The sequence below is a fragment of the Pelophylax lessonae genome, assembly GCF_965119305.1.
Source record: "Pelophylax lessonae genome assembly, chromosome: 6".
Lineage (NCBI taxonomy): Eukaryota > Metazoa > Chordata > Amphibia > Anura > Ranidae > Pelophylax > Pelophylax lessonae.
In genome coordinates, this window is record NC_138773.1 from 119124236 (window position 1) to 119140503 (window position 16268).

Below are 16268 nucleotides of genomic sequence, written 5' to 3' on the forward strand. Positions count from 1 at the left end.
ACACACACCCCGACCAAACACGGATGAGATGATGAAATGGTGTGCTTACCGCCCATGAGAAGTGTGTCCATTCGGGGCCTGGGCCACAAAAGGGTGCCCCCCAAGGCGTAGCTTTCCCTCGCGGGCCGCCCCATAATAAACTTCCACTGTGGGCGAAAACAGAAAAGAAAAAGGGGAAAAAATACATTTATATATAAATACACACACCCCGACCAAACACCGATGAGATGAGATGAGATGGTGTTCTTACCGCCCGTGAGAAGTGTGTCCATTCGGGGCCTGGGCCACAAAAGGGTGCCCCCCAAGGAGTAGCTTTCGCTCGGGGGCGGCCCGATAATAAACTTCCACTGTGGGCGAAAAAAGGAAAGAAAAAAGGGGAAAAAAAAATTATATTTATATATAAATACACACACCCCGACCAAACACTGATGAGATGAGATGAGATGGTGTGCTTACCGCCCGTGAGAAGTGTGTCCATTCGGGGCCTGGGCCACAAAAGGGTGCCCCCCAAGGCGTAGCTTTCAATCGCGGTCCTCCCCATAATAAACTTCCACTGTGGGCGAAAACAGAAAAGAAAAAGGGGAAAAAAAAATTACATTTATATATAAATACACAAACCCCGACCAAACATGGATGAGATGAGATGGTGTGCTTACCGCCCGTGAGAAGTGTGTCCATTCGGGGCCTGGGCCACAAAAGGGTGCCCCCCCAAGGCGTAGCTTTCGCTGGCAGGCCGCCCCATAATAAACTTCCACTGTGGGCGAAAACTGGAAAGAAAAAGGGGAAAAAAAATTACATTTATGTATAAATACACACACGCCGAACAAACACGGATGAGATGGTGTGCTTACCGCCCATGAAAAGGGTTTCCATTCGGGGCCTGGGCCACAAAAGGGTGCGGTGCCCCCTAAGGCGTAGCTTTCGCTCGGGGGCCGCCCCATAATAAACTTCCATTGTGGGCGAAAATAGAAAAGAAAAAGGGGAAAAAAAAATTACATTTATATATAAATGCACACACCCCGACCAAACACAGATGAGATGAGATGAGATGGTGTGCTTACCGCCCGTGAGAAGTGTGTCCATTAGGGGCCTGGGCCACAAAAGGGTGCCCCCCAAGGCGTAGCTTTCGCTCGCGGGCCGCCCCATAATAAACTTCCACTGTGGGCAAAAACAAAAGAAAAAGGGGGAAATAAAAATTACATTTATATATAAATACACACACCCCGACCAAACACGGATGAGATGAGATGAGATGGTGTGCTTACCGCCCGTGAGAAGTGTGTCCATTCGGGGCCTGGGCCACAAAAGGGTGCCCCCCAAGGCATAGCTTTCGCTCGCGGGCCGCCCCATAATAAACTTCCACTGTGGGCAAAAACAGAAAAGAAAAAGGGGAAAAAAAAATTACATTTATATATAAATACACACACCCCGACCAAACACGGATGAGATGAGATGGTGTGCTTACCGCCCGTGAGAAGTGTGTCCCTTCGGGGCCTGGGCCACAAAAGCATGCCCCCCAAGGCGTAGCTTTCGCTCGCGGGCCGCCCCATAATAAACTTCCACTGTGGGCGAAAACAGAAAAGAAAAAGGGGAAAAAAAAATTACATTTATATATAAATACACACAGCCCGACCAAACACGGATGAGATGAGATGAGATGGTGTGCTTACCGCCCGTGAGAAGTGTGTCCATTCGGGGCCTGGGCCACAAAAGGGTGCCCCCCCAAGGCGTAGCTTTCGCTCGCGGGCCGCCCCATAATAAACTTCCACTGTGGGCGAAAACAGAAAAGAAAAAAGGGGGAAAAAAAATTACATTTATATATAAATACACACACCCCGACCAAACACGGATGAGATGAGATGGTGTGCTTACCGCCCGTGAGAAGTGTGTCCATTTGGGGCCTGGGCAACAAAAGGGTGCCCCCCAAGGCGTAGCTTTCGCTCGCGGGCCGCCCCATAATAAATTTCCACTGTGGGCGAAAACAAAAGAAAAAGGGGGAAAAAAATTAGATGAGATGGTGTGCTTACCGCCCGTGAGAAGTGTGTCCATTCGGGGCCTGGGCCACAAAAGGGTGCCCCCCAAGGCGTAGCTTTCACTCGCGGGCCGCCCCATAATAAATTTCCACTGTGGGCGAAAACAGAAAAGAAAAAGGGGGAAAAAAATTACATTTATATATAAATACACACACCCCGACCAAACACGGATGAGATGAGATGGTGTGCTTACCGCCCGTGAGAAGTGTGTCCATTTGGGGCCTGGGCCACAAAAGGGTGCCCCCCAAGGAGTAGCTTTCCCTCACGGGCCGCCCCATAATAAACTTCCACTGTGGGCGAAAACAGAAAAGAAAAAGGGGAAAAAAAATTACATTTATATATAAATACACACACCCCGACCAAACACGGATGAGATGGTGTGCTTACCGCCCGTGAGAAAGGTGTCCATTCGGGGCCTGGGCCACAAAAGGGTGCCCCCCAAGGAGTAGCTTTCCCTCGCGGGCCGCCCCATAATAAACTTCCACTGTGGGCGAAAACAGAAAAGAAAAAGGGGGGGAAAAAAAATTACATTTATATATAAATACACACACCCCGACCAAACACGGATGAGAGGAGATGAGATGAGATGAGAGATGGTGTGCTTACCGCCCGTGAGAAGTGTGTCCATTCGGGGCCTGGGCCACAAAAGGGTGCCCCCCAAGGAGTAGCTTTCCCTCACGGGCCGCCCCATAATAAACTTCCACTGTGGGCGAAAACCGAAAAGAAAAAGGGGGAAAAAAATTACATTTATATATAAATTCACACACCCCAACCAAACATGGATGAGATGAGATGGTGTGCTTACCGCCCGTGAGAAGTGTGTCCATTCGGGGCCTGGGCCACAAAAGGGTTCCCCCCAAGGCGTAGCTTTCGCTCGCGGGCCGCCCCATAATAAACTTCCACTGTAGGCGAAAACAGAAAAGAAAAAGGGGAAAAAAAATTACATTTATATATAAATACACACACCCCGACCAAACACGGATGAGATGAGATGGTGTGCTTACCGCCCGTGAGAAGTGTGTCCATTCGGGGCCTGGGCCACAAAAGGGTGCCCCCCAAGGAGTAGCTTTCCCTCGCTGGCCGCCCCATAATAAACTTCCACTGTGGGCGAAAACAGAAAAGAAAAAGGGGAAAAAAAATTACATTTATATACAAATACACACACCCCGACCAAACACGGATGAGATGAGATGAGATGGTGTGCTTACCGCCCGTGAGAAGTGTGTCCATTCGGGGCCTGGGCCACAAAAGGGTGCCCCCCAAGGCGTAGATTTCGCTTGCGGGCCGCCCCATAATAAACTTCCACTATGGGCGAAAACAGAAAAGAAAAAAGGGGAAAAAAAATTACATTTATATATAAATACACACACCCCGACCAAACACGGATGAGGTGAGATGAGATGAGATGGTGTGCTTACCGCCCGTGAGAAGTGTGTCCATTCGGGGCCTGGGCCACAAAAGAGTGCCCCCCAAGGCATAGCTTTCGCTCGCGGCCCACCCCATAATACACTTCCACTGTGGGTGAAAACAGAAAAGAAAAAGGGGGGAAAAAAAATTACATTTATATATAAATACACACACCCCGACCAAACACGGATGAGATGAGATGAGATGAGATGAGAGATGGTGTGCTTACCGCCCGTGAGAAGTGTGTCCATTCGGGGCATGGGCCACAAAAGGGTGCCCCCCAAGGCGTAGCTTTCGCTCGCGGGCCGCCCCATAATAAACTTCCACTGTGGGCAAAAACAGAAAAGAAAAAGGGGGGAAAAAAATTACATTTATATATAAATACACACACCCCGACCAAACACGGATGAGATGAGATGGTGTGCTTACCGCCCGTGAGAAGTGTGTCCATTCGGGGCCTGGGCCACAAAAGGGTGCCCCCCAAGGAGTAGCTTTCCCTCGCTGGCCGCCCCATAATAAACTTCCACTGTGGGCGAAAACAGAAAAGAAAAAGGGGAAAAAAAATTACATTTATATATAAATACACACACCCCGACCAAACACGGATGAGATGAGATGGTGTGCTTACCGCCCGTGAGAAGTGTGTCCATTCGGGGCCTGGGCCACAAAAGGGTGCCCCCCAAGGAGTAGCTTTCCCTCGCTGGCCGCCCCATAATAAACTTCCACTGTTGGCGAAAACAGAAAAGAAAAAGGGGAAAAAAAATTACATTTATATATAAATACACACACCCCGACCAAACACGGATGAGATGAGATGAGATGGTGTGCTTACCGCCCGTGAGAAGTGTGTCCATTCGGGGCCTGGGCCACAAAAGGGTGCCCCCCAAGGCGTAGCTTTCGCTCGCGGGCCGCCCCATAATAAACTTCCACTGTGGGCGAAAACAGAAAAGAAAAAAAGAGGGAAAAAAATTAGATTTATATATAAATACACACACCCCGATCAAACACGGATGAGAGGAGATGAGATGAGAGATGGTGTGCTTACCGCCCGTGAGAAGTGTGTCCATTCGGGGCATGGGCCACAAAAGGGTGCCCCCCAAGGCGTAGCTTTCGCTCGCGGGCCGCCCCATAATAAACTTCCACTGTGGGCGAAAACAGAAAAGAAAAAGGGGGGAAAAAAATTACATTTATATATAAATACACACACCCCGACCAAACACGGATGAGATGAGATGGTGTGCTTACCGCCCGTGAGAAGTGTGTCCATTCGGGGCCTGGGCCACAAAAGGGTGCCCCCCAAGGCGTAGATTTCGCTTGCGGGCCGCCCCATAATAAACTTCCACTGTGGGCGAAAACAGAAAAGAAAAAGGGGAAAAAAAAAAAAAATTACATTTATATATAAATACACACACCCCGACCAAACACGGATGAGATGAGATGAGAGATGGTGTGCTTACCGCCCGTGAGAAGTGTGTCCATTCGGGGCCTGGGCCACAAAAGGGTGCCCCCCAAGGCGTAGCTTTCCCTCGCTGGCCGCCCCATAATAAACTTCCACTGTGGGCGAAAACAGAAAAGAAAAAGGGGAAAAAAAATTACATTTATATATAAATACACACATACCGACCAAACACGGATGAGATGAGATGGTGTGCTTACCGCCCGTGAGAAGTGTGTTCATTCGGGGCCTGGGCCACAAAAGGGTGCCCCCCAAGGCGTAGCTTTCGCTCGCTGGCCGCCCCATAATAAACTTCCACTGTGGGCGAAAACAGAAAAGAAAAAGGGGAAAAAAATTACATTTATATATAAATACACACACCCCGACCAAACACAGATGAGATGAGATGGTGTGCTTACCGCCCGCGAGAAGTGTGTCCATTCGGGGCCTGGGCCACAAAAGGGTGCCCCCCAAGGCGTAGCTTTCACTCGCGGGCCGCCCCATAATAAAACTTCCACTGTGGGCGAAAACAAAAGAAAAAGGGGGAAAAAAATTAGATGAGATGGGATGGTGTGCTTACCGCCCGTGAGAAGTGTGTCCATTCGGGGCCTGGGCCACAAAAGGGTGCCCCCCCAAGGCGTAGCTTTCGCTCGGGGGCCGCCCCATAATAAACTTCCACTGTGGGCGAAAACAAAAGAAAAAGGAGGAAAAAAATTACATTTATATATAAATACACACACCCCGACCAAACACGGATGAGATGAGATGAGATGGTGTGCTTACCGCCCGTGAGAAGTGTGTCCATTCGGGGCCTGGGCCACAAAAGGGTGCCCCCCAAGGCGTAGCTTTCGCTCGTGGGCCGCCCCATAATAAACTTCCACTGTGGGCGAAAACAGAAAAGAAAAAGGGGGAAAAAAAAATTACATTTATATATAAATACACACACCCCGACCAAACACGGATGAGATGAGATGGTGTGTTTACCGCCCGTGAGAAGTGTGTCCATTCGGGGCCTGGGCCACAAAAGGGTGCCCCCAATTCGTAGCTTTCGCTCGCGGGCCGCCCCATAATAAAACTTCCACTGTGGGCAAAAACAGAAAAGAAAAAGGGGGAAAAAAAATTACATTTATATATAAATACACACATGCCGACCAAACACGGATGAGATGAGATGGTGTGCTTACCGCCCGTGAGAAGTGTGTCCATTCGGGACCTGGGCCACAAAAGGGTGCCCCCCATGGCGTAGCTTTAGCTCGCGGGCCGCCCCATCATAAACTTCCACTGTGGGCGAAAACAGGAAAGAAAAAGGGGAATAAAAATGAGATGAGATGGGATGATGTGCTTACCGCCCGTGAGAAGTGTGTCCATTCTGGGCCTGGGCCACAAAAGGGACCCCCCAAGGCGTAGCTTTCGCTCGCGGGCCGCCCCATAATAAACTTCCACTGTGAGCGAAAACAAAAGAAAAAGGGGGAAAAAAATTACATTTATATATAAATACACACACCCCGACCAAACACGGATGAGATGAGATGGTGTGCTTACCGCCCGTGAGAAGTTTGTCCATTCGGGGCCTGGGCCACAAAAGGGTGCCCCCCCCCAAGGCGTAGCTTTCGCTCGCGGGCTGCCCCATAATAAATTTCCACTGTGGGCAAAAACAGAAAAGTAAAAGGGGAAAAAAAATAATTACATTTATATATAAATACACACACCCCGACGAAGCACGGATGAGATGAGATGAGATGGTGTGCTTACCGCCCGTGAGAAGTTTGTCCATTCGGGGCCTGGGCCACAAAAGGGTGCCCCCCCCCAAGGCGTAGCTTTCGCTCGCGGGCCGCCCCATCATAAACTTCCACTGTGGGCGAAAACAGGAAAGAAAAAGGGGAAAAAAATTACATTTATATATAAATACACACACGCCGACCAAACACGGATGAGATGAGATGAGATGGTGTGCTTACCTCCCGTGAAAAGTGTGTCCTTTCGGGGCCAAGGCCACAAAAGGGTGCCCCCCAAGGCGTAGCTTTCGCTCGCGGGCCGCCCCGTAATAAACTTCCACTGTGGGCGAAAACAGAAAAGAAAAAGGGGGAAAAAAAATTACATTTATATATAAATACACACACCCCGACCAAACACGGATGAGATGAGATGAGATGGTGTGCTTAGCGCCCGTGAGAAGTGTGTCCATTCGGGGCCTGGGCCACAAAAGGGTGCCCCCAAGGCGTAGCTTTCGCTCGCGGTCCGCCCCATAATAAACTTCCACTGTGGGCGAAATCAAAACAAAAAGGGGGAAAAAAAAAATTACATTTATATATAAATACACACACCCCGACCAAACACGGATGAGATGAGATGGTGTGCTTATCGCCCGTGAGAAGTTTGTCCATTCGGGGCCTGGGCCACAAAAGGGTGCCCCCCAAGGCGTAGCTTTCGCTCGCGGGCCGCCCCATAATAAACTTCCACTGTGGGCAAAAACAGAAAAGTAAAAGGGGAAAAAAAATAATTACATTTATATATAAATACACACACCCCGACGAAGCACGGATGAGATGAGATGAGATGGTGTGCTTACCGCCCGTGAGAAGTGTGTCCATTCGGGGCCTGAGCCACAAAAGGGTGCCCCCCAAGGCGTAGCTTTCGCTCGCGGGCCGCCCCATAATAAACTTCCACTGTGGGCGAAAACAGAAAAGAAAAAGGGGAAAAAAATTACATTTATATATAAATACACACACCCCGACCAAACACGGATGAGATGAGATGAGATGAGATGGTGTGCTTACCGCCCGTGAGAAGTGTGTCATTCGGGGCCTGGGCCACAAAAGGGTGCCCCCCCAAGGCATGGCTTTCGCTCGCGGGCTGCCCCATAATAAACTTCCACTGTGGGCGAAAACAGGAAAGAAAAAGGGGAAAAAAAAATTTATATATAAATACACACACGCCGACCAAACATGGATGGGATGAGATGAGATGGTGTGCTTACCGCCCGTGAGAAGTGTTTCCATTCAGGGCCTGGGCCACAAAAGGGTGCCCCCCAAGGCATAGCTTTCGCTCGCGTGCCGCCCCATAATAAACTTCCACTGTGGGCGAAAACAAAAGAAAAAGGGGAAAAAAAAAATTACATTTATATATAAATACACACACGCCGACCAAACATGGATGAGATGAGATGGTGTGCTTACCGCCCGTGAGAAGTGTGTCCATTCGGGGCCTGGGCCACAAAAGGGTGCCCCTCCAAGGCGTAGCTTTCGCTCGCGGGCCACCCCATAATAAACTTCCACTGTGGGCGAAAACAGAAAAGAAAAAGGGGAAAAAAAAAATTACATTTATATATAAATACACACACGCCGACCAAACATGGATGAGATGAGATGGTGTGCTTACCGCCCGTGAGAAGTGTGTCCATTCGGGGCCTGGGCCACAAAAGGGTGCCCCCCCAAGGCATAGCTTTCGTTCGCGGGCCGCCCCATAATAAACTTCCACTGTGGGCGAAAACAGAAAAGAAAAAGGGGAAAAAAAAAAAAATTACATTTATATATAAATACACACTCCCCGACCAAACACGGATGAGATGAGATGGTGTGCTTACCGCCGGTGAGAAGTGTGTCCATTCGGGGCCTTGGCCACAAAAGGGTGCCCCCCAAGGCGTAGCTTTCGCTCCCGGGCTGCCCCATAATAAACTTCCACTGTGGGCGAAAACAGAAAAGAAAAAGGGAAAAAAAAAAAAAATTACATTTATATATACATACACACACCCCGACCAAGCACGGATGAGATGAGATGGTGTGCTTACCGCCCGTGAGAAGTGTGTCCTTTCGGGGCCTGGGCCACAAAAAGGTGCCCCCCAAGGCGTAGCTTTCGCTGGTGGGCCGCCCTATAATAAATTTCCACTGTGGGCGAAAACTGGAAAGAAAAAGGGGAAAAAAAAAATTACATTTTTATATAAATACACACACGCCGACCAAACACGGATGAGATGAGATGGTGTGCTTACCGCCCGTGAGAAGTGTGTCCATTCGGGGCCTGGGCCACAAAAGGGTGCCCCCCAAGGCATAGCTTTCGCTCGCGGGCCGCCCCATAATAAACTTCCACTGTGGGCGAAAACAGAAAAGAAAAAGGGGAAAAAAAATTACATTTATATATAAATACACACACCCCGACCAAACACGGATGAGATGAGATGGTGTGCTTACCGCCTGTGAGAAGTGTGTCCATTCGGGGCCTGGGCCACAAAAGGGTGCCCCCCAAGGCGTAGCTTTCGCTCACGGACCGCCCCATAATAAACTTCCAGTGTGGGCGAAAACAGAAAAGAAAAAAGGGGGAAAAAAAAATAATTACATTTATATATACATACACACACCCCGACCAAACACGGATGAGATGAGATGGTGTGCTTACCGCCCGTGAGAAGTGTGTCCATTCGGGGCCTGGGCCACAAAAGGGTGCCTCCCAAGGCGTAGCTTTCGCTCACGGGCCCATAATAAACTTCCACTGTGTGTGAAAACAGAAAAGAAAAGGGAAAAATTACATTTATATATAAATACACACACCCCGACGAGACGAGACGTGACGACACCTGGGTGCATTGTGGGTTAACAGCTCAAATGGGGGGGGGGGGGGGGGGGGTAGGGAGGTCACCTTTCCTGGGGAACAAAAAAAAAAGTCTGGCAGCAAAAAAGTTATTTTAAAACTGTTTTGCAGACACTTCTTTATTTAAAAAAAAAAAAGTTGAAATTCAAAAAACAAGGGATGGAGGAGGAGAATGAGGATGAGGTGGCATTAAGGATGAGGATAAGGATGTACAGAAATGGAAGGTTGCCCTGGGACTTGATTGAGTGGCCACCTGTGTTTGCCTCATTTAAAGTAAATTTAACCCATTCCATGGGTTTAACTGACAGCAAAGAACTTTGTTTTTGATGGCTAGAGGTACAGTAGGCGTTAACAGTACACAGAAGTAAGTGGCGGCCTATATAGGCTCCAAAAATTATCTCACATGGGTTGAACTGACAGCAAAGAACGTAGTATATGATGGCTAGAGGTACAGTAGGCATTCACAGTACACAGAACAGCAAGTGTCAGTCAGTATAGGCTGCAAAAATTAGCTCACATGGGTTGCACTGACAGCAAAGAACTTTGTTTTTGATGGCTAGAGGTACAGTAGGCATTCACAGTACACAGAACAGTAAGTGTCGGCCTGTATAGGCGGCAAAAATTAGCCATTCAATGGACATGAAATGCCTTTTAGGCCGCTGTATTTAGCGAAGACAAGGACCAGGAATTGTTGTGGGTTGATGGCGGTCTGGCAGATATTTGTGGCCTGTGATGAGGAATTGATTAAACATGGTCTACTGGTGGTCACATGTGTTGAATTCCTACACTGTCATGAGCTATGCGAGTGCGCTTATCGGTCACGATCCCCCCTGCTGCGCTGAACGTCCTTTCGGACAGGACACTGGACGGGGGGCAAGCCAACAGTTCCATTGCAAATTGTGCAAGCTCTGGCCAGAGGTCAAGCCTGCCCACCCAGGGGTTCATCACTCCTCAGAGCGTCCACATCGGCCATTAACCCGATGTAGTCGGACACCTTTTTGTACGCTCCAACATTTGTGCCACAGAAGCCTGCCTTTTTCCAGAACAACGTGATGACAGCATCATGGACAACTGAGGAGACAGGAGAAGGAGAAGAGGCTGGACGGTGAGAGCATGGAGTGTGGCTTTGTGGGTTCTGATGGTGTTGCTCCGACTGGGCTTGGCGACGGCAGATTTCAGGTGCCTTCTTAAAGCGGTTGTCCCTAGGTGAGTGTTGGACTTATGCGTTGACTGCTAAGGCTGCAGATGGCAATGGCAACACTGGTGTCAGCAACCGACACATTAAAAAAAAGCCAACACTGCGGAGCCATGTGACGGCATCCTGGGAGCGCCAGATGCGACTGTACATGGTTGATGGCTCACTCCTGATACATTTGCAGTCTGCTTTGTACCTCTTGTGCAATGCAAGTTCTGCCTGCCTCTCCTCCCCATCTGCCGATCCATCAGTTCTACAAATAATTGGCCAGTAACTGTTGTCACTGTGTGTAGCACTGTTCACACAGCAAGAGGCCAAATTTTTGCAGGACTAAAATACAATCTTAGAAAATTATACTGTTAAATAACACCCCACTTCAATGTGGTATTGGGGAGTCATTGGTGTCCAACCTTTGCAGCTCATCTACAGGTAAAGGGAGATTAGTTAGTTGGGTGGGTGGTGGTTGGCTCTGTGAGCCTCATTTGCTCAGGCACTACAGCCAATTCATTTAAAAAGGGGCTGCTGTGCCTGTGTTTCAGGCAGGAAAAAAAAAAAAAAAGTTCCTGCACCATGCTCTTTCCCAGCGATTCCCACATCTATAAATGCGCTGCATTTTTAGATGTGTGGGGGTACCATTAAGAATAAATTGCAGCCCCATGCGCCTGTAAAGAGAAGTGCGTTTTAGCCGAGACAGGATCCATCTGACTTTCTGCCTGTGTGTGCAGCTTCATGCTGGAAAAGAAGCATCTGATCGGCTTCCAATCAATGCCAATGGCTGCGAGCCCTATCACTGTGTTTTGGCAGGAGGTAGTCCCCTGTCAGAACACAATAGCACAGTGGGGAGATCGCTGTACTAACATTGCTTATGTTAGTACAGCAATCTGTCAGTTTTTTTATTTTTTCATTCTGCCCGCTGGGCTGAGTGGAACAAAAACCTCAGTGTGTACTCTGAATTAGACTGGGGTGCCTCGAGACTGAATATACTTTCAAAGGGTGCCTTGACTGAAAAAAGGTTGAGAAACACTGTTTGGCAGCAGCCAAGGTTGGACACAAGCTACTATAGCAAACAAATGTTGTACCTCCCAGAGCACAGAGGAGCTCATATGCAGCCTGCTGAATAACCTCCTCACTGTCTTCTTTTTCACCCCTCTCACACACCTACATGTGCCTCCCCATCTACACCAACGCAGGAGCTGGAAGCATCACAGCCCAGAAACCATCAGAGCTGACCCAGAAAGTTGTGCAGGTGCCCCCGCCTGCCCTTAGCAAATGATGATGACATTGGTTGGCAGGACGCGGGTGGGCAGCCTGGTCAGCTTTCTGAGTGCTTGTGGCAGCTGCAGGCACGTTTAAGACAGCGGACCGGCACCACTGTACTAACAAATAGATTTAACTGCCGACTATTAGAATCTTTTACTAGATGCCTGCTTAGTTGGGGAAGTTTTTCAATATTTCCGTGGCACCCCTGGGGACTCCCTGCGGCATCCCATTGTGCCGCAGCACCCCGGTTGAGAAATCCTGCCCTAGACAATATTAGCAGTTAACCCCTCCAGCAGGAAGGAGGGGGGGGGGGGACACATTGCAGGTAAATGTAGCTTTAAGAGCCTAGAACATATCAAGTACATTCTGGACTTCTTCCCCCCTGAACTTACACACACGACACGTAGCTCCCAACAGTCACTAATTTCAAGGGACCGTCCACGATTTGGAACAAAATCCCTCCGTCCTTCTTTCCTCATTTGTCCCGATCTATATAGTTGTATATAAAATGCACTTCATTTCTAAAAGTGTTTCCCAGTGCTAAACCTTTCATCCAATTTCTAAATTGCTGCATCTGTAAATTTCAAAAGCCAGTATATTTAAAAAAAAAAAAAAACCCACATGCACTTTTGGGTGTAGCTAAATTCCCCCCCCCCATAATTCTCCTTTAAGGCAGTGTGGCAGGGGATGTGTCCTATGCCTACGTACTTTGCTTATAGGTGTCCCTCATTCTCATCTCAAAAAGTTGGGAGGTATTGCATATTGCGTCAGACAGCCCATACCATATTCCCCCCTGGATCACACCAGCCCGCACACCATACCATCCCCCCGGCTCACTCACCCTACCCTGGACTGACATGGAGGGCAGGCAGCGGGGGCTTCCCCCTGCGTCTCCTCCCTCCTCCTTGGCCAATAGCATGGCCTCTCCTTTCGGCCAATTGGGAAATGGGTCTCAGGACCCGCTTCCTGATTGGCTGGGAGGAGGATCTGCGTGATAATATTCATTCACTATTGTCACACAACTGGGTGGGCTTGGGGCGCAGTGCTCTACGCCAAACCCCTTTTTATGGAGACTATTAGAGCCTCTGGAGGATGAGGAGACGACATGGGATGATGATGATAAGGAGGAGGAGGATGATGACGATGACAATGACATGGAGGAGGAGGAGGAGGATGATGACGACATGGAGGAGGAGGATGATGATGACATGGAGGAGGAGGATTATGATGATGACATGGAGGAGGAGGAGGAGGATTATGATGATGACATGGAGGAGGAGGAGGAGGATTATGATGATGACATGGAGGAGGAGGAGGAGGATTATGATGATGACATGGAGGAGGAGGAGGATTATGATGATGACATGGAGGAGGAGGAGGAGGAGGAGGAGGATTATGATGATGACATGGAGGAGGAGGAGGATTATGACGATGACATGGAGGAGGAGGAGGATGAGGATGACGATGACATGGAGGAGGAGGAGGAGGAGGATTATGACGATGACATGGAGGAGGAGGAGGATGAGGATGACGATGACATGGAGGAGGAGGAGGATGATGATGACATGGAGGAGGAGGAGGAGGATGATGACGACATGGAGGAGGAGGATGAGGATGATGACGACATGGAGGAGGAGGATGATGATGATGATGACGACATGGAAGAGGATGATGATGATGATGACGACATGGAGGAGGATGATGATGATGATGATGACGACATGGAGGAGGATGATGATGATGACGAAGACATGGAGGAGGAGGATGATGACGATGATGATGACGACATGGAGGCGGAGTAAAATGATGATGATGATGATGATGATGACGACATGGAGGAGGAGGATGATGATGACGATGACGACGACATGGAGGAGGGGGAGGATGAAGATGATGATGATGATGACGACATGGAGGAGGAGGAGGAGGATGATGATTGATGATGATGATGATGATGATGATGATGACGACGACGGCATGGAGGAGCAGGAGGATGATGATGATGATGATGACATGGAGGAGGAGGAGGAGGAGGAGGAGGATGATGATGGACATGGAGGAGGATGAGGATGATGATGACATGGAGGAGGATGACATGGAGGAGGAGGAGGATGATGACATGGAGGAGGAGGAGGATGATGATGACGACATGGAGGAGGAGGAGGACGATGATGACATGGAGGAGGAGGAGGAGGAGGAGGAGGATGAGGATGACATGGAGGAGGAGGAGGAGGATGAGGATGACATGGAGGAGGAGGAGAAGGAGGAGGAGGATGATGATGACGATATGGAGGAGGATGATGATGACTACATGGAGGATGATGAGGATGATGACGACATGGAGGAGGATGAGGATGATGATGACATGGAGTTGGAGGATGATGATGATGAAGACATGGAGGAGGATGATGATGACGACGACATGGAGGAGGAGGAGGATGATAATGACGATGATGATGATGATGATGACGACTACATGGAGGAGGAGGAGGAGAAGGATGACATGGAGGAGGAGGATGATGATGACATGGAGGAGGAGGAGGATGATGATAATGACGACATGGAGGAGGAGGATGATGATGACAACATGGAGGAGGAGGAGGAGGAGGAGGAGGATGACGACATGGAGGAGGAGGAGGATAATGATGATGATGACATGGAGGAGGATGACATGGAGGAGGAGGAGGAGGAGGATGACATGGAGGAGGAGGAGGAGGATGATGATGACGACATGGAGGAGGAGGAGGATAATGATGATGCTGACATGGAGGAGGATGACATGGAGGAGGAGGAGGATGACATGGAGGAGGAGGAGGAGGAGGATGACATGGCGGAGTTGGAGGAGGATGACATGGAGGAGGAGGAGGAGGAGGAGGAGGAGGATGATGATGGACATGGGAGGAGGAGGAGGATGATGATGATGGACATGGAGGAGGAGGAGGAGGAGGAGGAGGATGATGATGATGACATGGGAGGAGGATGAGGAGGATGATGATGACATGGAGGAGGAGGAGGAGGAGGATGATGACATGGAGGAGGAGGAGGATGATGATGATGATGATGATGATGATGACGACATGGAGGAGGATGATGATGAGGACGACATGGAGGAGGAGGAGGATGATGATGATGATGATGATGATGATGATGACGATGACGACGACATGGAGGAGGAGGATGATGATGATGAAGACATGGAGGAGGACGATGATGACAACATGGAGGCGGAGTAAAATGATGATGACGATGATGATGACGATGACGATGATGACATGGAGGAGGAGGAGGAGGATGATGATGATGACATGGAGGAGGATGATGATGATGATGACATGGAGGAGGATGATGATGACATGGAGGAGGAGGAGGAGGATGATGATGATGGACATGGAGGAGGAGGATGATGATGATGGACATGGAGGAGGAGGATGATGATGATGGACATGGAGGAGGAGGAGGATGATGATGGACATGGAGGAGGAGGATGACATGGAGGAGGAGGATGACGAGGATGACGACATGGAGGAGGAGGAGGAGGATTATGATGACGACATGGAGGAGGAGGAGGAGGAGGAGGATGACGATGACATGGAGGAGGACGATGAGGACGAGGACGAGGACGAGGAGGAGGATGATGATGATGATGATGATGATGATGATGACGACATGGAGGAGGAGGAGGATGATGATGATGATGACATGGAGGAGGAGGAGGAGGATGATGACATGGAGGAGGAGGATGATGATGACATGGAGGAGGAGGAGGATGATGATAATGACGACATGGAAGAGGAGGATGATGATGACAACATGGAGGAGGAGGAGGAGGAGGATGATGACGACATGGAGGAGGAGGAGGATAATGATGATGATGACATGGAGGAGGATGACATGGAGGAGGAGGAGGAGGAGGAAGATGATGATGGACAAGGAGGAGGATGAGGATGATGATGACATGGAGGAGGATGACATGGAGGAGGAGGAGGATGATGACATGGAGGAGGAGGAGGAGGATGATGATGACGACATGGAGGAGGAGGAGGATGATGATGACGACATGGAGGAGGAGGAGGATGTGGATGAGGATGACATGGAGGAGGAGGATGATGATGACATGGAGGAGGAGGATGATGATGATGATGACGACATGGAGGATGATGATGACATGGAGGAGGAGGAGGAGGAGGAGGATGATGATGACGAGGAGGAGGAGGAGGAGGAGGAGGAGGAGGAGGAGGATGACATGGAGGAGGAGGATGATGATGATGACGACATGGAGGATGAGGATGATGACGACATGGAGGAGGATGAGGATGATGATGACATGGAGGAGGAGGATGATGACGACATGGAG